The 26,394-nt window shown below is 40.9% G+C and overlaps 1 long non-coding RNA gene across 5 annotated transcripts in view; it reads right to left on the bottom strand.

The window, feature by feature from the left end:
• Positions 1-24,385, bottom strand: part of LOC308053757 — an 83,416-nt gene extending 59,031 nt beyond the window's left edge. For all 5 annotated transcript variants that reach the window (XR_013923780.1, XR_013923781.1, XR_013923782.1 and 2 more), the window contains exon 1: positions 24,256-24,385. This is a non-coding gene — a long non-coding RNA (uncharacterized lncRNA). The remainder of the gene's footprint in view (positions 1-24,255) is intronic.
• Positions 24,386-26,394: the final 2,009 nt, after the last annotated feature.

Here is a 26,394-nt window from a genome sequence, read left to right as displayed (position 1 = left end):
TTTAAAATGAGATTCAGTTAAATGCTCGTTCCCTGCTTTCATTTTCAGGAAAAGAAAAAAAAAAAATCTTCAGGGGAATTAAGGGGGAGGGGGCAATTCTTCCCTAGAGGTTCAAATATATCTCCCAGGCAGCACAAAAAAAATGTTGGTATTCTGTACCACCCAGTGCCTGCCCACTTCTATGCTTGATTACCCCGATAAATCAGAAAACCTGTTTGTTACAGGCTCTCCTTCCATTACAGCTGTTGCTCTGGTTAACATCCTCTGAATCATCCAATTCATCAGGATCACATACATGGGGTTTTAATCCTTTGATTTTTTAAGTTACTTTGTTCTGAATTTTTCGCTTCATCCCTTTACTGACAGAGGAACCGGATAAAGATAAATAAGTCAGAGTAGCATTGTTTTTCTCCCCTGCTTTTTATTTTGCAAGGGGAATAGGGAGGGGGGGGAACAGGGTAGCTCTCTATTTCACAGTTCTTTAGTGGTATCACTCAGTGTTGACAGTGCAGCCTGAAATCTGAAGAGTCTGAAAACCAGTGGTGAACTTCTGAAGTACAGTTAGTCCTATTGTGTTTTCCCAGCCATTAAAATGCTATCTTTGAAAAATGTATATTACATAGACAAATAGCTTGGTGGTTATTCCAAGCCCTCCATCACTACAATGCCTTTCAGTACTAATTTCTGTAAAAGGAACAAAATCAGGAATTGTGTTACAACTGAAGTGTAATTGCTACATAAATTATATGGAGTGTCAAAGCTGGAAAGGAAAATGGGGAACATACTAGGTCAAATGCTTGCTAATGGGCTATTGAATCATTCACCTGCCCAAATCAAAATCAGACATGAGTACACACGTTGGAAGGACACAAGAGAACATACTCTGTAACACTGTTTCAACATGATTTTAGGCTTAATGCACACAAACACACCACACACCTCATATTCATACAAAGATAGGAGAAAAGAGGAATGATGACTAAACCTCAGATTGTTCCATGATTCTACTATTGATACGACACCCTTTGTTTTGAAAATCAGACTGCCTATTTCTTTGTAAAAATGAACTCAACATAGGAATCCAAGATTCCTAAGACTGTGTTGTTCCAAGTCTTAGCTACCTTCAGGACACAGGATTTCAAAACCAAATATAGACTATTTATAAGAGCAAAAAATCACTTTTGACAGAGAAGGAACATCTCTAATATTTTACATACCTCATACTGGATAAGATTAGCACCAGTGTTTATAAATTCTTTAAGAAGAAAGTATCACAGCCTTCCTTTTCTGTCCTCCTCACCTGCTTCTTTCCATCTATTTCTTCCCCCTTTCAATAATGGCAAAACCTTATGTCATTACAAGAAAGTATTTTATTGACCAGCATAATGGATTCAAGATCTGAATCCAAGGTTACCAAATGAAAAAGTACCTGTCTAGTCGTAATATGTCAGAAGGAACAGTCTTTAATTACCAAGTTCCTGTAACTGTGATCAAGGATTTTGCTTCTGTTTAATTTCCCAAGAGCCATTAGGAATATATGGATCCAAAAAGATAAGTCAATGGCATCAACAAAAGTACAATTTCTGGCCTCTTATATTTGAGGTAGAGAAAGACAAAGAAAACATGAATAAAAGGAAAAGATAAAGCACATACACAAGCCTTCCTTGAAAAATCTGTCTGGTATTTGCTACAGAAAGATTTAAATAGCTGCTTTTGATTGAATTTATCTGATTTGTTAAGCACTCATAGAAAATATTTTGTACTAAAGTCTTTGAGTTCTTGCACTGATTGGACACAGTTGCACAGTATAAATCGCATTTATACTGGAAACCCATAAAATAATAAACTAAACTTGAACACAGAGAATTTTGTGAAGATCTTTAGAATCAAAGCAAGCAGTTTTCCCACAGAGTATCTCCTACAGGCAGAGGCTCAACAAGCAATACGTCTGGGTTATAATAATAAACTGTAGGCTCAGTCCTGCAAGAAGTTGAAGTTGGCAGAGCTGCTTAAGAAAGACATTCAAGACTTTTCAGGAATGCACCTGTATTCCACAAATGACAGAGAACAATCTCCTTGAACAAATCAAATCAGTCAGCTTCTGAGTTAAAAAAACCATGTCATTAGGAAAATATGTGAAAGAGTTATGAATAAAAGCAGCAACATACACCATTTCCCCCATAATACTTTCATTTAATCTTGTAGTCTTTCAACAAAAGACTGACAAATACTGACAATATATTGCAAATGCACGTCCTTCTGTCTGATGACGCTGTTATTCACATAGCATTCTATCAATTTGTATAATGGATAAACTCAGGCACAAAACAGTTGATGTAAATGTTTTCAAATACAGCTTCGGGTTAGTAACCTACATTCCAGCCGTGCTAAGGACCCAGAGCTTTCACTAAATTAAATAGATTGACAGTACAGATAGCTGCATTAAAATTATTAGAAATATGTAAGTAAAAAGTAACATTTCCACTTTCAAACTCCAAATGGCTGACTGAAAAGGGAATATTTGTATCAAGAGAAGAGAGAGTACCCTCCCTTTACCAGAAAATGCCACCTGCTTTTTCCTGCAGAAAAATTCCCTCAGACAGAAAAGTTCAGAAGTAGTAGTACGCTGCGACATCCACCTCCAGCTGGGGAAGACAAACATAGGCCAGGGCCAAATAGCATACTGTAAGAATAAAAAGACAGGACCCACATCAAGGGAGACAAAAATGTGGCACATAGAAAGGTAACATAAATAGTCCAGCAGGAACATTTATCAGACTGTGATGAAGCTTGGGCTTACAAACAGAAGTGGCATTGCTCAGAAAACAGGTTGGAAAAGATGACACTGTTTTTTAGAATCACTTGTTGAAAAGAAAGAACCAAACAAAAGCCAAATAGCAACACACCCCTGAATAGCCAACTTCAAAAATAGAGACTGGACTTGGTAAAGGTCACTATTATTCTTTATAAAACAGGAAAGACTTTTTACTTTTAAGTCTATAATTAGACTTCAATGGAAAGTTACATTGTAAGCTCAAGAAAATTGCCAAACTTTCTTGTTGGTCTTATAGTACAATCTTTATTCATCTGGTCTGGACACGTGTTACATTTTAACAAGTACTTTGCATTGGAAAAGTTCTCAGTCACAGCAAATTTTTAGTACCATTGGAACCAGATACTTCAAAATATGTAGAGAAACAGATCATTGTAAAAGAGACATCAAAAGTTTTACCTTGAAGCTCTCCAAGGCATCTAAGTATAGCAAGGATAAGAATAATAAAGGTCTACTGCCTACCTCCATGCCCGCCACCCTGTGGGACTGCTTATTTTGCAGTCCTCCATGAACATCATTGGCTCATGGAGGCCTCGGTGAACGATGGGTCCTCATCACATCATCACCGTAACTTTGTACAGCTGGCAGTCTTTCTTCCAGGGAAGTCAGAACACACTTAGCTCAGATATTGAATTTCCTTTCACCTCTCCAGGGTATGGTCTTTCCAACTCAGGGTTAAGCTTGTTTGCAATTCATGGGGAAATGGATTGCTGCTATTGCTGTTGTCTGCACTGTGCATGGCTTATGAACAAAGAACTCTGGTTTCTAAGGCTCTTGCAACTCTTTAAACAGTCACTCCCTAAACGAAAATTTCCTGAAATCTGACCCTCAGATCTGAACCTCTTGAAAACTAGAGGATGAACAGTCTGGATTTAAATCCTCAAAACCAAGTATCATGCTTCTTTGTTTTTAATTTATCCAGACCTCGATTCAGAAGAAACCCAGATCTGATTCTAGCATGGCCAGACCAGAGTCTTGTCTTAACAATCTCATCACAAGCTGGCACAACTGTCTGTGAAGGAGAAAGTTACTCCTGCAAGATTTCTGTTGTCATCTACTCAGATCTTGCAAGACTGAAGGCAAGATTTCAGCAGTCAATAATCTCAGACTTAGCCAGATCAGCCTAAACATGCAGACCCAAGCTAAACACCACCTCTTCAGGAACTCTGCAGTCCCACAGCACAGGGAGCTGGACACTCCTGCAATCAACAAAGCCATAAGCACTTCATTAAAAATCGCAGTGTCTTCCCCCTTGCTTGAACACAGTCGTAATAATGTTAACATATACTTTAATACTATATACTATTACAGACATTTCATAAACACCTAACACTGTTCAAAAGACCTTTATTAAAGTTTAAATATAGCTGCCATTCTCTGCTACTTTCCAACAGGCAAAAAGACTCTCTCCAGAGGCACTTTTGATTTTCCAGACAGTCGGGGTCTACAGTGGTCTACAGTGGTCAGACAAGAGTCTGAACTTTGGCAGCTCTGCAGCAGTCCCTTCAGTCATCATAAAACAGCTTTGATGGGATCAAAAGGAAGTTGTATCAGATGGGACTCATGGGAAGTTACATCAGACCTTTATTTGCCCAAAGAAGGTCAGCAAGTCAGAGTGTTCAGAAACAGCATGCAAAACATGGCACACATTGCAGGGTGTGGATAAAGAGGAAGGATCTTTCATAAGAAAGAAAAATAATTGACATGGCATATTTCATCGGACTACAGTTTTTCCCTATTTCCTGGAGAAACCAAAGCACAGAGAGAGAGAACAATTTGCACACATTCACGCATAGCGAGTGTATCAGAACACATATCTCTTGGTTTGCAGGACACATCCTCTCTCTTTTGCCTAACACACTGTTTCTCCATTGCCTGGAAATGAATGCACTGGAGAGACTACACTTCAAAAACTCCTGCTTTATGTATTACCATGTTTATGTTTGTTACCCTGTTGCTTGAAAACTGAAGCATTTCTAACTGCTTGTTGTTTTATTCATGATTCTGTTTGGTTCCAACTAGATGTGAATGTATTTATACCCTGGAGTTTATTCATTGGTCAGAAATACACAGGAGATTGCAGTGCAAAAGCAGCAGGCCTCCTGGCTGACTTCCCTAGAAAGAGGAGGATCCTCCCTTCTGGCACACCCAACACCTGTTGAGGGACACTGACCTCATAGGGTAGGGGGTGCCGGCTCAGCTCCTCCTGACACTCTGGAAGGAGATGGCCTTGTTACAGATTTGAACGCACTAGCAAGTCCAACATCTATTTCGAATTCTTTGCAGAAACCCAGTGCTAAAAAGTGCAAGGTTCTGCACCTGGGTCAGGGCAACGCCCAGTATTAATACAGGCTGGGGGATTAAGGGATTGAGAGCAGCCCTGCGGAAAAGGACTTGGGGCACCAGTGGATGAAAAGCCGGCAATAGGCACTTGCAGCCCAGAAGGCCAACTGTATCCTGGGCTGCATCACAAGCAGCGTAGACAGCAGGTTGAGGGAGCCAATTCTCCCCCACTGCTCTGCTCTGGTGAGACCCTTTGCAGTGCTGCATCCAGCTCTGGGGTCCTCAGCACAGGAAAGACACGGACCTGTTGGAGCAGGTCCAGAGGAGGCCAGAAAAATTATTAGAGGGCTGGAACATCTCTCCTATGAGGAAAGGCTGAGAGAGTTGGGGTTGTTCAGCCTGGAAAAGGCTCCAGGGAGACCTTATATTTGCCTTTCACTACTTAAAGGGGGCCTTTAACAAAGATGGGGACAAACTTTTTAACAGGGTCTGTTGCCATAGGACAAGGGGTAATGGTTTTAAACTAAAAGAGGGTAGATTTGGCAAGATCTAAGGAAGACATTTCGTTAAGCTGAGAGCAGTGAAGCACTGGAGCATGTTGCCCAGAGAGGGGGCAGATGCCCCATCCTTGGAAACATTCAAGGCCAGGTTGGACGGGGCTCTGAGCAACCTGGTCTAGTTGAAGATGTCCCTGCTCATTGCAGGGAGGGTGGACTAGCTGGCCTTTTAAGGTCCCTTCCCACCCAAACCATTCTATGATTCTGTGAAGAAAAAAAAAAAAAAAAAAGGAAAAAAGTCTGAACAATAGATGACAGTCTGCAGGGAACAGCATTAACTGTGTTTGATAATGGAAGTGAGAGTGAATTACCATTTATTGTTTGTGGCAAGGTATCATCTTTGTCAGTTTTTCTGCTTGCAAGATGAGATTTCTATACGCTGTCAACACACACCAGGGTTCTACTCTGCTTAAATACCTGATCAAGACTAATTGGCAATAATGAAAGAGCTAAGCATGTTTTGACAGTACAGCAGAAGCCATCCATTAGTCCTTTCTGACAGCAGTATGAAGCCCAAACTGCACACAACTGCCAGGAGTGAATTCTGGGGGCAAATACTCCCACAAGCCATGAGAGAAGAGTGGGACCCATGAATCGCACTGGTCCTTTCAGCCTCAGATCAACACCCTCTGGTTGCTCTGGAGAAAGCAAGCTCAGCATCCCTGTTCTTTCAATTCTTTCACCTCCCCTCTGAGAATGCCAGTAAATGAGCTTATTGCAGTACTGCCTATAAATACGAACAACAACAAAATCACTCAAGAAACCCCTTCTATTTGTCTCCCAGAAAGTATGTGTTCACCAGCTCTTTTCATGTCAGTTACTTTAACACAGTAAGGTGTTTTCTTCATCCAAAAGGTTGGATGGAGGTTCACTGGGATGAAGATTCTTGCTGTTACTTAATAACCTCTCCACAGTTTAAAGGTCTTCCTTTGCTATCTCAATATCTTTAAAATCCTCTACAACATATATAATATTGAATTCTCATACCACTAGGAAAGCGTAGCTCGGGTTTAGAGAGACCTATTTAAAATGAGAGATGAATGCACCCGAAATTCTATTCTGCTGTTGAAAGGTACACTGACCTTGAGGCTTGAAATAATGTCCCGAATTAGCTTGTCAGCAGCCCAGAGATCCAATCTCAGTTTTCATGGAACTGTTCCCAGAGCAGGTAGATAATGCCCAATCTTCAAAGTAACTATGTCTCAAGTTTATCAAACAAGCAGAAAAAAAATGACACACCAAAGGGCCTATTCACTAAAGAGTGGCTTACATGAATCGGCCAAGCATGTGAAGATCTATTTTTCTTCCTTGGGTGACAGAAATCTTGCACTACAAAGGGCAAGAATACAACTTGCAAGTAGATTACATGGGTTCAGCATAGACAGAATGAATTATTTCAGCCCAATCACAAATTTCCTTTGAACATCAGAGTTTAGGATTTGATTCAAGTATTAAGTTCAGATTTGATCAGCAGAGACCAAGAAGAGGAAAACTAGAAAGAAAAAAAAAGAAAAAAGCTAATGAAAAATGTACACAGTCTCAGCAGCTCAAGAAAAGTAAATTCCCTTAAGCCAGTGTGACACATGCTGGACATTTCTAATCCATGAATGAAAAACTAGATGCGTCAGGATTTATTTAAACAAAATTCAAACTCCCTTGAAGAAACAAAAAACTACAGCATAGGCTTGACCTACATGAAACAGGCATAAGGCCCTGTACTTTGGGGAGTCTGTAAAAACAACACAAACCCCCCTAAAAGTTCTCCAGTGCAAAGAAGACTTTGTCTACACTTCAGCTGAAGCCTGGATGTATTTGGAGCACAGAATGAATAACAGCCATCATCTTGAGTAGGGGTGGCTAAACCATCCTTAGTACAACATTAGTATCTGTACTCCTGAACCAAGCTATGAGGACAAACCCTGACTTCTTGCAAAGATTTTCTTTTCACAAAGGAACAGATCTTCCAAATCTGTGCATCATTTTATGCAGATTGCTGATGTTTTGTCCATACACCAGATTCTTTTATTGCTAACTCTTTAGCAAAAGGTTCTGTACTTAAGTTCCAAGGAAGTTGAGTTTATGCCTCAGTCCTCATAGCTTTTGCTACATACATTTTATTCTCTGATATCACTGCAGATCGCCACACAGGCTCAATACACCAGACACAGTTTTCATTTAACTTCTTCTAAAGTCTTTGTGATGAATATGTAATCCTCACATAATTTTGTTCATCTCAAAGCATCAGTCAAGATAGTTTTCAGCCCTTGGTCCCACTCCTACACTTAGCAGTCTGCCAGTCTTGGAGGGTCCTACCTCTTCTCTTCCTCTTCTTAGCCGTTCAGCATTTTCAGGGTCTCAGAGAAGATCAGCTTCTTGTCCTATGGGTGAGGCAGCAGCAGCAGCTCTTTGCAAGCAGATGGAAATGCTGCAAAGCAATCCCCCTTCAGTTTGCAAAGGATGCAAGACCAAACTCACAACACAAGCACACCGGGCCAAAAAAAGGCCAGACCCTCCCCACCTTCCCAAGATCATAAAGAAAATGTTAGATAAATGCTTATGGCCTTGGCAACTTTTTTTTTTTTCTTTGAGACAGGCCCTGTACTTTGACAGTGTCTGATCAAAATCCTTTTGCACTTTTAGGTTTACGGAACAGGGGAGATTATGAGGGGGTTACACTTTCTCTCTGCCAGGGATGATGGAGGGCATCTGTACTGAGAGGTAAAGCTTTGATGTTAAGCAACACACAAGCATTGCCATAGCCTCTGAGCCTGACACTAAGCTGACCAAAGTAATCCACTGAAATCAATTAAATGACATCAGTGTAAAATCAGAACAAGTGAAAAAATAAAGTCCAGAGGTTCTTCAGCCTTATTGAAGAGACGCGACAGTAGTGCAGAGGCATTTCTGGTTTAATGTCTTCTTTGCACATCTAACTCATTTTGGTGGCAAGTAGCTAGGAACAAATAAACAGTAAAAGAAAGCAAGGCACAATGGGAACGTGTCATAACATTTTGGTTAACAAAGGTAAGGGCAAAGGTACTTAAAGTATCTGGTGTTCAAAGCCAGAGATTGAAGCCTTTAAACCTTCCTGGGCAATGCAGACAGAAGTTTCAGTGCTGAGAGATGCACTTACAGGAAGCACATTCTTGCCTTTCATTCTTTCCTGAATTTTCCAAAACCCAATTGTTTCAAAATCAGAATTAAAAAGCCTTTATACACATACACATACACACACACTTGACATTGTAAAGGGACTAAAAGTTCAGTTAGGCTGACAACAACCTGGAATAGTTCCATTAATCTCAAGTGGTGGAACACTTGGCCAATCACTGACCTTCCATTTCAGGGCTAAAATCTTGCTGGTGAGTGTACCTCTGTCCAGTCTCAAATATGGCTCCATTTCAGTCCTGAACCTTAAAACATTAATCTAGTTCAATCCAGATCTAGATACTGCATCCCTCAACGCATCTTGCTTTATAAACAGAAAGTAGTTTTTTCTAAGAATACCCATCCTTAAATAGAATTTACCACATGCGAAGTAATGAAGCAGTGTGATACACATCAGGTCAATGATGCTTGCCCTGATATGTTGGCAGTTTGAAAACCAAGACAGAGAAGCTGACGGTTTTTTAACTCACCACATCTTACTGATTCTGCCAAAGATGTGAATTTAAAGAAGGTTTCTGAACAATAGAAGTGATGGTTTAGGAAAGTACAGTGAGAAAGGGGACTAGCATTCAGGTAGAGATGGGAGGACAACAGCCTATAATACAAAAGCTAGGCGAGAGAAGAATGTGGAAAATATCTGACAGGAGACAGCACAGGAAGAAAATCAAGAGCTTAATGAATGCTAACCACTTATTCAAAATACAGTTTTGTCCCCAGTCTCTCAATGACTTTTTTTCCCTAAATCTTAACAGAATTTCAATTCTAAAAGAAAAAACACAATGAAATACATATGTTTTCATCAAAACTGAAACATCAAAGATCACAATTCAACGAAGGTACAGTAGAAAGAAAACCAATAACCTTGCAGTTACATTAACATTGGGTTATTTAGGGGGAAAAAAAAACCCCAAACCTTTCATTTATAATTCAAAAACTCAGAAAACCAATTTGCTTGTAGACTTGGGTCATGCTATTTCCTGCTGTTCCCATATGGTGTAATTAGAAATACTGTTACTGTGAGAAACAGAAAAAACACACAACACAATTCACACTAGCAAATACCAATGCAAAAAGGCAGAAAACCAGATTGGATCAAAACTGCAGCCTGAATGCATTTGTTTCTATGCATAATAATGATTAGTATTATGGCAACACCTTGTGTTGAGGACGTAAAAACAAAATCCTCTCCGAAGAAATGACTCATTGCCTTCACTCTCAACTATATGTGAGATTCCTTGGAAATAATTTGAGATCCTCGATGCACAACTCTGTTTCATCCCAAAAAGCTGTCAGACTTTGCAGAGCTGCTTCCTCACAATCTCACACCTGTCACTGCACCTCCTGATAGCCACTGGAGCTTTGCAGCAGAAAAATCACCTCTCAGATTCAGGTTAGGCTCTCAGTATTTCTAAGCATCTTCACAGAGAATGACATAGACAGAAATTTCAGAACATTAAAAGACAAGTCAAAAGAACCACGGTTCTGAGCCAACACCTATTGCACTGCATTGGAAAGCTCTGCATTAACTTTTTCTTCATGGTTCACCTTTTTGCACCCTTTTCCAGAATTATCTAGAAATACAGAGATACAGGACTAAGCGCTACCTTGTTTCATCACTCGCTCTTTTTTAACATTTTACATAACTTTGGTTATATTAACCAGAGCTTTCTTCTTAAGCACATCTTACAAGAAAGAGTAGTTCAGAAAAGATTATAGCACCATCTTTTAGCTCAATTAACTGCCTATAAAACAGAAAGCCCATGACTCATTCCTTTTAAACAGAAGTTTTGCCCTTTACTGTCTTCGCAGTTCAGTCTTCAGATTAATTCAGATCTGCCACCAAGTCTTCAGCTAAGGAATCAGAGAGAAATACACAAATGCAGTAGAACCTGACCTCTGCTACACTGAGGCAGAGTCCCTTTCTGCCTAAGTAATTCTTCTGGGCTTTTGAAAAGATACACAAAATGCTGCAAAATCCACAACAACAGTCATTCAGAGTAGTGTCTATGTTCCAATTGCAGTTCCTGGGATATACCCCTAGAGATAAAACAGTTTTTCTTAGGCTTGGCAGGTCTACCAACATTTTATCCAACCCAAGGTTTAAACCATGGCTCCAATCATGCCCAAATGGCCTCCATCACTTGACATCTACTTCATTTAGCACATGGCACCTACTAGTCCACTGGAGAAGTCAAAGTGAAAACTGCATTTAAAAGAGAAAAAAAGAAAGTGTTTGGCTCTCAATTTGGGCATAAATTATAATGTCCAGGAGCCAAACAGATTACACTACATATGCACAGCATGAATAGCTGAAAGGCTTTCTAGCCTTAAAGTTTCCAGACAAGGTAGGCAGTTCAAAGGCATGTGCAGTAGCTATCAGACCTGCCCTAGGCCCAGCCTGGATGCAAGTCCCAGCTTTGGCAGAAACCTGAAAGGAGATGGTGCTGGGCAGGGAGGGGGGAGACAGCACATGTGAGAGTTTTCTCCTTTGTAAAGGGCGCATTTATTTTTTTTTTAATAAACAGCAGAAAACGCAGAAGGTGCACAAACTATATTTGAGAGCAGGATTACGCCTGCAAACATCACAGGAGGAAGGAGAGGACATCAAGTAGGAAAGTGAATTGGGGAAAGAAAGTGGAATTTAGGAAAAAAAGGAGGGGATCAATGGGTAGACAGTGGAACCTGAGGAAAGAAGTAGCAACAGAAGAACTGGCAAACACTGACCAATGAGTATTAGGGGCTTTGCATACTCTCTTTCCATACGAATTGAGGGGTGTGTCTTTCTCCAAATGAGACAGCTTCTGAAGAGAACGTGGCTGGAATCAGTGCATGAGAAAACCGTAGCCCTAGTAGATTTTTGTAACTTTTCCCATCCTTACTTCTGGGCCAGGGCATTGGTCTAGTCTTTGCATATAAGGTCAGGAAAACAAGTAAATACATAACACATGTCAGTCATCCATGTGGTTTAGCAGAGAAATATTTTTCTGTTTTTCTTTATTTTAGGAAGCATTTTAGATGCTGATATAACACAAAAAAACAAGTTAATAGACCTGAATTTGCCTCAGAAAGATCAGATTTGTCAGCTGAGTACTCAGCTGAAATTTGCTTTCCAGTCAGCAAGACTGACAGTTCCAGCACCCAGAGGACCCTTTACTGTCTTGAGTAAATAAACAGTCTATAGCTTAATTTCAAGGTAGAAAGTTGAGTTAATTCCTTTCAAAATACCATCTTCAATGTGGAAACATACTTAAAGGGACACAAACTCAAAGCAAAATGGATTCCCCAAAACTACCCAAAAATAAGTTACACCTAATATTCATTTGCTCAAGAAAGATGCCATCTGGCTTCTAGACTTCAGAACACACATACAGACATGTGTGTACACAAACAACATTCCCATGTCCCTCTGATTATAGTAGCCAGAGCATCTACTGCTCAAAACTGTCTTACACACTTAGTCTTTTCAAGCATATCATTCCTTGAAGGTGGACAAAAATTCACATTTTAGCCTACACTGACTTTAGTGACTTTTCATCAGACAAGCAACTATTTTCCCAGGTTTGATATAAATTCTAACTAACCTGAAATTAAAGGTGTTCAAGTTTTTCTTACTTTTAAAATTCTCAAAGGAAAAAAAGAAAAAAAAAAGTCAAAGAGAAAACATCACAGGCAGTCATGCTTTTATCCATTCCTGATTTTTTTTTTACTTGAATACATAGGCCAAATTCTGCAAAACATCTTTATAGCCATCTCTTCAAATTACAGAACCCTATGTCAGCTGCAGCAACTGAAAATGAAACTGAGAATAGAGTTGTTTTAAGGCCAGCCAAGTTGATATTTCATGTAATCTTTCACAGTGATGAGATCATATTCTACTACCAAGCTAATACTATAATCAAGATAAGTCCCTGTTTTAGGAGGGCCATGACTGACACATTCCTTCCTTCTGCCTTAAAGGCACAATCCTGCTTCTACAGCAATCAAGTGGCCAATGTTTTTTCTATAATTTCTCCAGATTTTAGAAAAATAAATACTTACTTTGTCATTACATATAAAATAGAAGAACGAGCTCATTTAATTAATAAAATATCCTTGAAATCCCAGGTCATATTTTAACTTGTATAAATTTAGCTGATATCCACAATGGCCCACACTCTGCTTAACTGTGCACGCTGCTGCCTCAATATACAGAGAAGGCTTTTTAAGTGCAGGCGGCCTTACTGCCTTCCAGATGAGGCTCTTCTCAGGCAACCTCCAAAGAACTTGCACTGCAAACCTTTGCACCTTATTTGTGAGTGCTCTAGCCAGGTTCACCTAAGTGTATTTAGTCGTCAATCTGCAAAAAGGCAAATGTGTTTGTAATTAATGAGTTCTTAGTTTACTGTATATAAATCAGAAAAAGGGAAATATACTGTTAAACAAAGACAGCTATCAAAGGAATTATTTTGCTTCCAATTAGGTTCATAAGGAAAAAGGCTTTTCAGTGACTGGTTTCTGTTGGATCTAACTTGATGCTCTCATTTGTTTTGCAGGGGTCCAGAGATTAGCCCTTCATTAGAGCAAAGAAGCGAAATGGCTAATTTAAAACTCATTCCAACACTCCACAGATTTTTGTCCTCCTTTTAACTGAGAAGATTTGCTGGGAGGTCATTTATCTTCTCTGACAGATGCTGCTGCTGTTTAGCTTCTGATCATTTTGTAAGTGCACACACACTCAAAACCTGAAGATTTCCAGGAATTTTTTTTATATATAGAAATAAGAAAAAACCAGCAGTTTCATAACAGTGTTGATTTTTCTAAAACATTATCCTGACACAATAATTAACTAGCCATATTCTGATTGTTACAAACTCTTCATTCATTTTACTTTCTTTCTTATCTATCTTATATTCCAGATATAACACTTAGAACTAAGCAATCACTCAGATCAAACAGACATGATCAGTATTTGACAACGTAGACAGACTTCCAAAAAGCTCTTCAGAAGCACTCTGGAAACTTATACAGGTAGACTTGACACACAACAAACTTGCCTTTCAAAAAGTGTTAAATAAAAGCATTGCTAAAAGTACTCTTTTTAAGGACAAGTACAAAACAGTAACTCTCACCCTTTGTGGCCTTTAATATAATCTTTTCTTACTTGAGAGAGCATTTTTTGTGCAAACTGTGTTTTGAAGGCTTCAGTAAGGAAGAAAGCCACTACTTCCACAATCATATACAATAGAAGAGAAAAGCTACCCTGCCCTATTTAAATTCGACTAGAAGAATTACTTCCACCCTCCCAGACTTGTGCCATCTCATTGCAGTTTCTAATTCACTTCCTGGCTCAAATGGCTAAAGCCTAGGTAGGTGCTTTGGTAAACCACTCCTTCATTAAGTCTGCACAGGCAATTATAAGATATTTCTTCAGGATGTAAAGTTCTTGGGCATCATTCTAGGTAAACCATGCTGTTATTCATCGCATTAACAAACACAGCCAGTGTTATTCACTTATCTCTCACTACACAATATGGCCCTTAATAGCATACAATCACACATTACCTCTCTTCTCTGAACTATGATACTGAGAGGGTCTCCCTTACCCGAAGGAAAGCTAAGCAGAAACATGCTGATGTTGTTTTGCAGCCCTGTGCTATTTGATTAAATCCCCATTTGTTGTGTTCTTTTGCCACCCCTTTTCTCAAGGCTGTATCTATCACACAGCTGTTCCACATTGAGTTGGGGAATTCATTTGGAGACTCAGGAAAGCAATAGCTTGGCAATTCCAGCACTGCAAAGGCAAGGCTGAAATGCCTTTATGCAGCACCTGCTGAGGGGACCTTTTACTGCTTTCATAATATGGAACAGGAGTTTGGCCCCAAGGGGAGGATCTCACTATACACATGCAAAACCCCAGGTTCTGCCTCATTATAGTTATTGGCCTACCAATTAACTTGCTTCCTGTGAGAGCTGGGAGGAAGGTGTTTTGTTCATTGAGATATTCAGGCTCTACAGTTTGTGCAGTTCTCTACTTTAAGGACTGTGTATGTCCCTAATTGGCATTTGTCACTAGCCATTCAAAACACTTTTCATAAGCCAGATGCTACGTAAAGCATCGTACCCCACTTTTTTACAGATGGGTAAACTGAGGCATGGAACAGGATATCTTGCCGTGGTAATGCAGCATGTCCACAACCCAGCCTAGTTCTCAAGGCACTGTGTTCAATCTGCCTCCACACAGCTTCTCTGATTGCCCAGCTATCAGATAACTATTTGTACATGGTTTTAATAAGAAATGCCAGAAATACTAATTCCTGGAAGTGTTCTGTGTTTGAGAATGTATCTGGGATACCTAGTCCTCTGTAAGTTTAATCTAGGTCATTTAAAATGTCTTTCTGGTACATCACTCAGTCATCCATTGGCAATGTCATCTGCAACAATAAGATATTCTATTTGTAATGACTGTAAGAGTGGAAAAAAACATTAATGTAAAAAGGCCTGAAATAAAAGTTCTCTTCTAAATAAGTTGTGTAATGCTTGCAGACTATTTAATACAAGCAGCACCTATGATGTAGCACATACCTACCAAGTGTTAAACTGTGCTACTGTAGTAAAACTGTCAGCCTTGATTATTTAAAAGGTGTCTACCTGCAGGCTTCGTTTTCATTCACTGTTGTTATTAGTACATCCCACATGTCTGATCAGACTGGCCAATGCTCCGCTCCGTTCATATTACACTTGGCCCCTGCTCCTGATTTATCAACCACAGAGACAAAAGTTTGGCTTGCCCTTTCTGAACAACCAAGATTTATTCTTGATGGCATCCCTCTGCAGTCAAATAAAATTCATGTATGCATTTCTCAACAAATCCATGCTAATGCCAGAAACATACATCAGTGTTGCAGCCAAGACAATGACTACTTGTGATAAAAGATGGGTATCATGCAAGCATTGTAGTTGATTGTAACACATAATAGAGTTGACGCTGCCTGAGCCATAGTTTCCAAGCTCACTTGTTCCTTCCTGACCACCACTTTTCAAGTTTTTTCAGCTCTGTCTGCAGGCCCCATCTCATTCTCCACATCTGTAACTCCCATCTGAACTCAAGCCTAGCCTATATTCAATCCACACATCACAGAAAACAGGAACACTATCTAGTCAATCTCTACACCAGAGTTAAAACAATTTATACTGCCTCCACACCATGACAGAAAGAAAGTTTATGCAATCTTTGTGTTTCTATTAAACATTAACATGCATGAATCAATATGGGCTAGATTCTAAGCTCATTGTCCCTGGTGGACATGGGGAGTAAAATACTTTTCTTTAATGGAATTACTCCAGAATCTGTCCTTTCAGAAGTGCTGCAATAATTCTAAAGTTTAAGAGGAGCTTTGCTTGATTCAGCAGCTTTTAGCAAGAACTTCGTCAAACCAAAACATGCTTTAAAATAAATATGGTCTGGATCATCTTTGAAGTGAAACTATAGCTGAGATTTGTATTTCTTACCAGATTAATTAGACTAGCCAAAATTTTTAATACTATTTTGCATGCCTCAGAGAGACAGAAAGATAAAGATATAATTTTCTGTGAATGGGCCATTACTAACTGTGAAATTGCTTGCTGTTATCTACAGCAAAGCTCTTTGTGGTCTAGCTGTATTTGTTCTGCATAATGAACAGAATGCCCGTGGTTTCCATCTACATACAGCTCTGCACTCAGGGCACTTTACAGATACGGCTGACTACCTTTACTAGTTAAAAATGGAGTTACCAGAGGCAAAGAAAATTTAGCGGTCAAAACCCAAGTCTGTGGCAGAGTCAAGAATAGAACTTAGAGCTTCTAAGCTATTCCCAAAGGCCTGTTTTAACCACTACACAGCACTGTGCTAGCAGGGTGCAACCACAGGTCGAGTTCTGCGCCAAAGGGAGAAGCTGTCTCTAGTGGTGTCAGCTCCACTGTAGCTGTGTACGCGCGTGCATGCGCTGTAGAGCATGTGTACTTGCACATTTCTTTCCCATCCCCCAAATCTTTACAGAGCTTTTATGTGTCACAAGAGAATAAATGCCTGAGACATTATCTGCCCATTCCAAGAGTTCAGAGAATGTGTATGACATCATGGGCATGACTCCCCCACTAATCACATTATATGCTGTTTAACTTAACACTGCTAAGCTTTGTCTGATAACATTGTAAATACCATTTTATTGTAAATTAGATTATACAAACCTCCTCGGAGTTTAGGTCAGTTCTTGTGTGAGGTCCTTGTTCCCCCTCCTCTCTAGGACCCTAAACTGAATCTTTTTGGTGCCTAAGCCAGGGCATTTCTACAGAAGGAAGCACAAGAAGGAAAGAAAGCTAAGCCATTATCTCTTTCTAAGTCAGCACTGCAGATTGCCGTAAGTGGACAGAAGACTCCACACATCTGTTCTTTTTCTCTTTCTTCCCTTGGAATAAAATCAATAGGTTTTGTTTTGCTCTTGAAGCTGGCTGGATTTCATTACAATCTTCCTGTGAGGTAGCATATACTCGAGACCTATCATTTCCTTCTATCAAGCCTAAACTGAGTTATTCCAGTTGGTAGCCACTGTGTGCTTATCCTGGCCTTAAGGTTTCCAATTTGTTTACAAAGAAAGCTGCAGAAGTATTACTTTATTTTAATTTTTGCATTTGATTCTGGTTTCATTAACAAAAGAGCCAGACTGATTACACTAAACCATAGCCCCAGCACCAGCAAGATTTTCAAAGCAATTGACACACTGATGCTTCCCACTTTTGAGAAGGATATTTTAATTTTCACATTTTGACATATTTAGGGCTGAGGGAGATAGCCGAGAAGTTTCTAATTGTTTAGGAAACCTCAGCAACAGGATTTCCCAATTTTTTTAGACTACTGCATGAGAAGATGCTCCTCATCTATCTTCCCTAAATTTATCAAGGCCATAAATATCCCATGCTATTAAAGCAGAGGTTTGAGAATCCAGACTTCTGAGGTCTTGCCTCAGCTATGCTCCGCTCTACATTCCTGCCCTCACTACAGTCAACACCGGCTCCTTGTGTCAACCTGAATTTTGCTTCCCATCCCTAGGCAAAACTCTGAGGCTGGTGATGCTTCAGACAGAGTTATACCACCCAGGACCAGAACTACCAGCTCTGAACACCAAAACAAGGCTTTGATTTTTGAAGCTGGACCCACTTCTCAGCAAGGATGCAGACCAAGCCCTCATGCCTTCCCCATCTCCCGTACTTAAGACAGATAAATACTATCACAACTAACTGAGAAAGAAAACATAAGTGAGGCTCATCCTTCCTCAGCATGAAGAACCACATGATGCACTTGTCTTTCACTTACAGGATCCCTGGATAAAACAGGCTTTGCAGCCAGCTCACAGCCTACACATCCTTAGGGTAACTGTCTTATAAGACATGGTATTAAGGAATGCTAGCAGCCCACAAGGGGAATGCAACACAATCCAGGTGACTACTCAGACCAAAGAACAGCAAATACAAGTGCTAGTAAGGCAGTAGTTAACTGCACTGAAGACAGATTCTCATGGCCTTGAGCAAACCACCTGCATTTTGCATTCCTGCCATGTTCCCATCTGGAGAAAGGCAACAGCAATGCTATACAAACACAGCAAAAGATGCTGTAAAATAAACATTTTGAGTTCTCACATGAAACTCAATCTAGCCAAATTGTGATTACTATATACTGCATTTGTATAAGGTTAATGCTATAGAAACTGGGTTCTGTTCATTCCTGATTTCTCAAGACAGATTTTAATGAAAGTCATATTACGAAACTTAAGTAGCTGTCCTGAAAAGAAACCTCTTATACTAAAACCAATGCACATTCCAGTGGGTGTCAGTCAGATGGAAGCAAGACTGTGCTCTCTTGAATATGTCCTCCCTATCCTTTGCCTGCTTGCAGAACTCATCAAAAACATGCCTTTATGGTGGTTTTCGTAACCAGGTAGTTCCTCTCTCCACAGAGATACAGTGATGAAGCAACATGATTTGTAGGGCTGTTGGTTGCTCGGGTTGCTTGATGGTGGAAATCTCATACAATTAACATTCATCAAGTCAAGTATGCAAAGTACCTGGCTGCATTTTTGACAACAGGAGAATAATGCTGTATTTTAATTAACTAATTCATTAGAGAAAAGAACAAACCTAGTAAGGTATAGAGGGATTTATATACAGAAAAGCATAATTACAGGATAATTAGCAAATGGGGTTACCATTTTAGACATTTTTTACATGTTTCTTGATAAGCATACTATACAAATAACCTGGTACTAGGTAAATGAACTTGAGTAATGTTACTCATGTGAACCATTAGCAGTTAAGCTGAAAAGCTTCAGTTGTCAAAAATGCCAAAACTGTAGCCTTTTAGCATAATCAGGAAAAGGACGAGGTATTTATTTTATTTTTCCCTTTTCTGTTCTTTATTTTAGGGTCTGTCTTGTTTGGATGGATCCATCTAATCACTCACTTCTAGAATGAGCTCAGACTTCCTAACTCCACCTCACACACTGATATATTTCAGTTTTAGTTTTCCAGTGAGAGAATCAGTGCCATTGTCCTTAAAAAGAGACACAGAGAAGTTCAGCTACAGGGCCAAAAATCCCAGAGCAACTTAACCATAGAAAAATATAGAACTCTGCCCCAGTGTGTAAATCTGTGCTTCAGTTTGAACAGTTCACAGTACCAAGAGTTGACTGAGGTATTTAAAAAACGCTCCCAGGTGATAAGATGATAGCAAGAAAGCTCAATGAGTCTTTCTATCTATGTTTAATACAGAAACCTACAGCCTTTTGCAAGGAGAATTAATTTAAGGCAGCAGCACAGATGAACATAATGAAATGATATGAGGATTAAATGATAATCCCCACAGGTACCACATGGGAAATTGCCAGACTATTAACTATGGTAAGAAATCTAGCTCATAAACGAGCCTTACTGCAAGAAGAATAAAAGAGAGAATAAATGACATAACTGGTGAAAAGATCATGACCAAGAGAAATAGGTATTCAATGTCAGTGACGTGGGGAGCTCCCCAATGGACTCTGAATCAGGTCTGTGATGTGACTACTGCTTTTTCGTATTCCACAAATGATCTGGAAATGCTGTAGGCAGATGGCTGATGATACAAAGTCATTCCCAAAAATCAAAACTAAAATTTATTCAGTGAGTGGGTGTTAGAATAGTAAATTTAACTCAAAGTTCATACATGAAAAATAATGTATGAGGAAAACGCCATTCTTGCTGTGCTTTACATCAGCTATTACCAGTCATTAAAGAAATCCCGGAGAAGTGGATAGTTCTCTGAAAAGATCAGTACAGTGTCAGCAGTTGGGAAAAACCATCCTGTTACAAATTTTTAGGAGAAGAATGAGAACAAAGCAGAAAATGGCATTATTCCTTTATATAAATCCATAGGATGCCCACCTCTTCAGTACCAAGCACAGTTCCAGTGGTTGTGGAAATACAAAGCTACAGAAAGGGCAAGAACAACAGTGTACCAAAGCTGCACAAGAGATGTTAGAAAGCCTTAGCACTGGGAAAACTTGAGCAAGCCAGAGCCTTTCAAGCTGGAAAACAAGGAGAATAACAATTTAAGTTCTAAACAAGCTGTTACAGCACAGAAAAGGTAAACAGCAATGATTATTTTAAAGCAGTCTTAACAGAAAAAATAGGGCACAAACTCAAACTGGCAGGCAGCAAGCGGGTTCAAAAGCAAACAAAAGGAAGTTCATTTTCACACAATACCTAATGATGTTGTGGAACTCATTGCCACGGGATGTTATGGCAGCCAAAAATACAAGTGGGTTTCGAAAAAACGATTAGACAATTTTATGGAAAAAGGTCCATCAAGGAATATCAAAAACAATGATACAGCTGCAGCCTCCAGCTCAGGAAGGTCTCTAAACCAGAAACCACTGGAAGCTGGGAGGGTTTACCAAAGGAAGTATCACTCTATACTCGTCCTGTTTTCCATACACAAGTTATTAGCCATTATCAAGAGGCAGGATATGGGGCTAGACAGAACTTTGCTGTGACTTTTTTTTATATTTGACCAATACTAACTGATGCAGATATAAACACATACCCCTCCATGGTCACAGATAATTCTATGAAAGGCTGCTGTAGTTAAATGGCACACACTTAGAAGAGTAACATAATAAGTATCAGCATTTTTTGAGTTGGACTAGAACAGCTTTTGTGTTTCCTTAGGTATGTTCTGAGTCTATGCTCTCCTCTGGAGTTAGGATGTTATCCTCCTTTTTATTACCTAACTGCAGCAAAAGAGACAAATCCAGTATCTAATTATCTAGACAAATCTAAATTTCAGCTGTAAGCTACACAGTGACTTACATCCTGGTGACTGAGAGCTTCTCAGCTTAAGAAACTCCAGAGAACTACTGAAGTAACTGCCTATCAAGTTTGCTGAGTATGGCCATGCTGCACAGGTGCTTTAAAACACAGATTAAGACTTCCAGTGATGCTCTAGGTCTAGGACAGAATCTGCAGTCATGGTAAGCCTTCAACAGCAGAGTGTAAGAGTCCTTTGAGATCTTGTTCCTTACAGACTCCAGCATCCTGAACATGCTTCGACACTTGAATGGCCTCCTTATCTCCTCCATCAGTGAAAACAGAGAAGGAAGTGACTCCCTGTTACTTCAACACCCCACCACCTCTTAGCAGCTATGAGCCTATGCATCACATGACAAGCCTCAAGCCTGCTATAACAGATTACTTACCACCCTTTTATTAACTGTTTCTCAAACCGTGGAAGTGAAGGCGGTGGGGGTGGGATGAGGAAAGATGATGACAATTAAGGGATTTTACCAGGATACCCTTATTCTAATTTCTATCATGCCCCTTGGTTCAACAGCTGGGAAGGAAATACTGCTGTCTTGGCACAAAATTACAGCATAAACTACAACTCAAAAGGTACATGCAAGATATAAACACTGTGGAGAGAAAAACCGTGCATCAGTCAGTAGCCACATGGCAAGTTGCATTGGTGTGTAATATACTGAGGGGTAGAATTACACAGGTACGTATTCTCTGGTACACTTGGCCAAATACTAATACCAAGGCCTAATGACTCAGTGTTCCTGTACTTCTAGCCCAAATCCAAAGAAAAAAAGTTACAGACGGAGACAACTGTCTTATGTACCACTTTACCCCACTGAAGAAGCATTTCCCATTCCTTATTAAGCATTTAGTACTTGGTAATGTATGAATAATTTGAGTCAGGACTCAAACCTGTGCTTAGCCATGCCAAGGAAAGAAAGGTGTAATTTTTCAGGGACAAGAAGTACCTGCAATTTTCAAATGGGATAGAACCCAGGCAAAGCTGAATACGTGAGGGTCAACAAAGCTCTGATGTTCGTTTGCACATGCTTGTCCATTATTTGTTCCCCTAAGGACTACAGATCTTAGTTACAGCAGTTGTCTCCAGATGGGGGTTTCTTGTGAGTCAGAGGAGAGCCAGAACAATTCTGCTTCCTACTCGTTAATCCATACTGGGATTACTAAAAGCAGCAGATCCACATTTGACACCAAAATAAACAATAACTGGAAAAGGTGGGTACTTCCTCCTTTGAAAATTACATAATCTATTTAGGCACCTGATCCCAAGACCCAGGTAGGCAAATTCAGAGCTTTATCCTTAGACCCTCACCTTCATTCTGCCACCAATTCTAAACTTGCCACAAAAATATATACATACTGCTATACATTGACTGAAATGCTGTTGCCTCATTCATGTTGCCTTCCATCAGAAATCCTTCCACAAGACAGAGCAGTGAGATTCCTCAGGTCAAGGACTCTGGTTTGTTACGCACTTCTTAACACAGTACCCAGCACAAACTGGGTCTGGGCCTGGAAGTGGTACTACAAAAGATAATAATAATACTAGCTTAAGTAAAAACAATCAAAGATAAAAACCAATAAACCATCCTCTGCTCCCCTTAAGAAAATTTGTTTATTCACCCCCTCACAAAGGAGGTTGTCCTATTTGTCTGCCAGGAAACCTCAGACATTCCTTGCATGTGCGGCACAGATGGTCGCCACACAACAAAAGGCAGAAGGGCTCCCCACACATGCACAGTGGACGTGTCTGGTTTCTGGATATACAGAAACTTGGTCAGAGCTACTGCTCCAGCAGGGCTGCTATGCATCCAAATCCCAAACAAATATAGAAAGCCATCAATATCCTTTGAACAACATCTCTTAGTGGAAAAAGAGACTGTTTGGGAAAATGGAGATGCACAGTGACTTCAGTTGTGAATCTTAATTCATTAGTGTACATAAATTGTTTTGAGATCCCAAGCTGGGAAGTGCTAAGGAAGCAAAACTATTATTTATTAAAGCTCAAGGCTCTGTTGTTTCTTTATCCTCAGATATTCTTCACATCTGATTTTTCATTCATGGCCATTGCTACTTCAAATTTTTTTCAGCTGTCTTAATCTTTTCTTTACCAAATGGAATTGCCCCAGGCAAAGGATATGCAGTATCTAGATTTGCTCAGTGCACTTATTTATCTTACTCTTTTCTAATTAATTTAGTGCTTTGACCCCAGTCCTGCTCTTCCTTTGATTTTATATTCAGATATCAAATGTGGCTGCTCTCCATGAATAGTAATTATCTTGCAAATAAATGCCATTAATATTTTCACTACCTTGCTAACCGTACATTTCTACAGTGTATGGGAAGGGGTCTGCAAGGTCCATTTTATCGAACGGGTATAAATATTGCTGCTAATTCTTCTGTAAATGGAAAGGCAGAGCAGTTTGGCAGTAACCATTTCAGTTCCCAAGGTAGACAATACAAGCTTAATCAAAGAATAAACCTGGGGGAACTGCATGAACTGAAACAAAGCAGAGCAGAAAATCAGTTCTGCAACGCATTATGTTCTGTGACACAAATTGTATGCAAGTTTCTGTCCTCCTTTAAGAAATTACTGAGTGCAGAACTGTATTCTATGTAACACATGAAAAAAAATGACTGTTTCTTCTTTTGAAGGAGTTATTCTAGCTTTCAGTATTTAAAATACACGCCTTTTTTTCTTGAAACAATACAGGATACAAATCTCTCTGCTTTTTCCTCAGCTTAGTGAAAACATAAATAAACCAGGAAATTAAAGATTAAAAAAAAAAAAAAAAGAGAGAGAGAGAGAGAAGAGAAAGCTAACTTTTCCGCATCCTGTTGTGCGTAAATAGAACATACTGTACCAGCCTGTACAACTTCTCAATAAAATGTATCGCGGGCACTTCAAAAGCTGACCATAATCATGAGAGTTAAGTGAGGAATGTCAGCTTGGATGGGGGATTTTGCTGCTTTTAATATACATTAGTTAAGCATGCAGGTTTGTGTTTTTTACTTTATCTTGGATTTTACTGTAACGTAATTGAACTCTGTTACCTTTTTCAGTATCCTATAGTGTTCCTCTAAGTGCTTGTGTGGATTTGGGTTTAAGGATATTGTAACAGTCAGCTGCAGAAGCCAGCAGCAGAAGCCTCTGTAGAGTTTGGGTAGCCCTTCGATGTGGAAACTGGTTTTTTCCTCTCTCTTCTTAATACCCCCAGGATCAACCTTCAGACATGTTCAGAAATAAGGTGACTGCTATGAATCCAGAGGCAAAACTCACACTTACTTCAGCAAAACCAGGCTTCACAGAAGAAAAGTGTATTTGGTTGTAGTGGGATCATTCACATTATATGAATTTCATGCATTAAAATCACAGCATTTACAGGATTATGTCCTTAACAGTAATTCTGGGTTTGGGGCATCCCATTGTTGTATCTCCACCCCATCTCCATCTTGGACCTCTGCCATTTTCACTAAGGCAGTTTATTTCCCTCAGTTACCTCATCACACCTGAGCCTTCATATAGATACTACAGAAGTAAAATATCTGCATTATCTCTGCAGTGGGATGCTTGAACTCCTCAGACAGTGGTATCTCCGTGAAACCATACATGATAAACAAATAGTCAACAAACACACTTCTGTAGATTTTACTACCTCCAGAGCAGACTGTATTTCTATAAAAAACCCAGGTTTAGGCTTCATGTGTCAAGTTCTGAATCAAATACACCCCTTTTACAGCCACAGCTCTGACAGGAAAAAACACCCCCACCCCCATTTAAAAACCAGATTCTTCACCCACTGCAGAGACACATGTAGGTGTTCCATGTCATAACATCACCATTTCCTTCATATCTTCACAACAGCATTTCCCCGGGCCTGCAGGGAAAGGAGGCTGCATGCCATGGTCTTTTTAACCCTCCCTCTGGGGTGGATGTGGGGAGAAGCACTTGCTGTGGGGCAAGACCTCCTGATGGCACAGACCCACTGTGGGGGAGAGACTCTGTGATGGGAGAGGCCTGCTGAGGGGATACCCACCAGGTGGGAGACCCGCCTTAGGGAGAGACTGTCTGAGGGGATGCCCACCATGGGGTAGTCTTGCTGAGGGAAGAGACCTGCTGGTGGGGAGAGTCTCTGAGGGGAGAGACCCACTGAGGGGATACCCACCATGGGGTAGACCTGCTGAGGGAAGAGGCTCTGAGGGGATACCCACCATGGGGTAGGCTTGCTGAGGGGAGATCTGCTGAAGGAAGAGACCTGCTGTGGGGGACAGACTCTCTGAGGGGATGCCCACCATGAGGTAGTCTTGCTGAGGGAAGAGACCTGCTGGTGGGGAGAGACCTGCTGAGGGGATATCCACTATGGGGTAGACTTGCTGAGGGAAGAGACCTGCTGACGTGGAGAGATCTGCTGAGGAGGAGAGACTGTCTGAGGGGATAGCCACCATGGGGTAGACTCGCTGAGGGAAGAGACCTACTGAGGGAAGAGACCCACTGAGTGGATACAGACCATGGGGTAGACCTGCTGAGAGAAGACTTGCTGAGGGGTAGACTCTGAGGGGAGAGACCTGCTGAGCAGGAGAGACTCCCTGAGGGAATGCCTGCCATGGGGTAGATTTGCTGAGGGGAGACCTGCTGAGGACATACCCACTATGAGGGGAGAGACCCTGCAGAGATGAGACCTACTATGGGGATACACCTTGCAGGAAACCTGCTGAGGGGGGCACGACCCATACCTCAGCTGCGGAGGCTGATGCCCCCGGAAGAGCCGCTCCGGCCAGGGCGCGTCTCCAGCTGCAGAGCGGGCTGGTTGCTTAGGGTCAATTTTGGCGAATTGTCTGCGGTTGTCTCTAACCCCCGGAGGGGCACGGAGAAGGACGTGGGCGACACCACACTTCAGGGACACGAAAGCCCAGCCGGACCGCGCAGCCCCCGGCGGCCAGCTCAGCCCCCCGCCGGCGGCAGAAGCAGCGGCCCCCCCAGCGCCCCAGGCCGGCGGGGCAGGCGCGGCTGCAGTGGCGCGAGCAGCAGCGCCGCCTAGCGGGCAGGGCGGCCGCCGAGGGGGCGGTCGGGGCACCGGGGCGGCGGCGCGGGCCCTTCCCTCCCTCCCGGGCCCGCCGGTGTCTGTGTCTGCGCCCCCCCCGCCCGTCTCCCCGGGCCCGGCTCCGTCTGGCTGCAGCGCGGCCGGCAGCTGC

This window comes from Falco punctatus (genome assembly GCF_963210335.1).
Source record: "Falco punctatus genome assembly, chromosome: 15".
Lineage (NCBI taxonomy): Eukaryota > Metazoa > Chordata > Aves > Falconiformes > Falconidae > Falco > Falco punctatus.
This window is presented reverse-complemented; position numbering and strand designations above follow the sequence as displayed.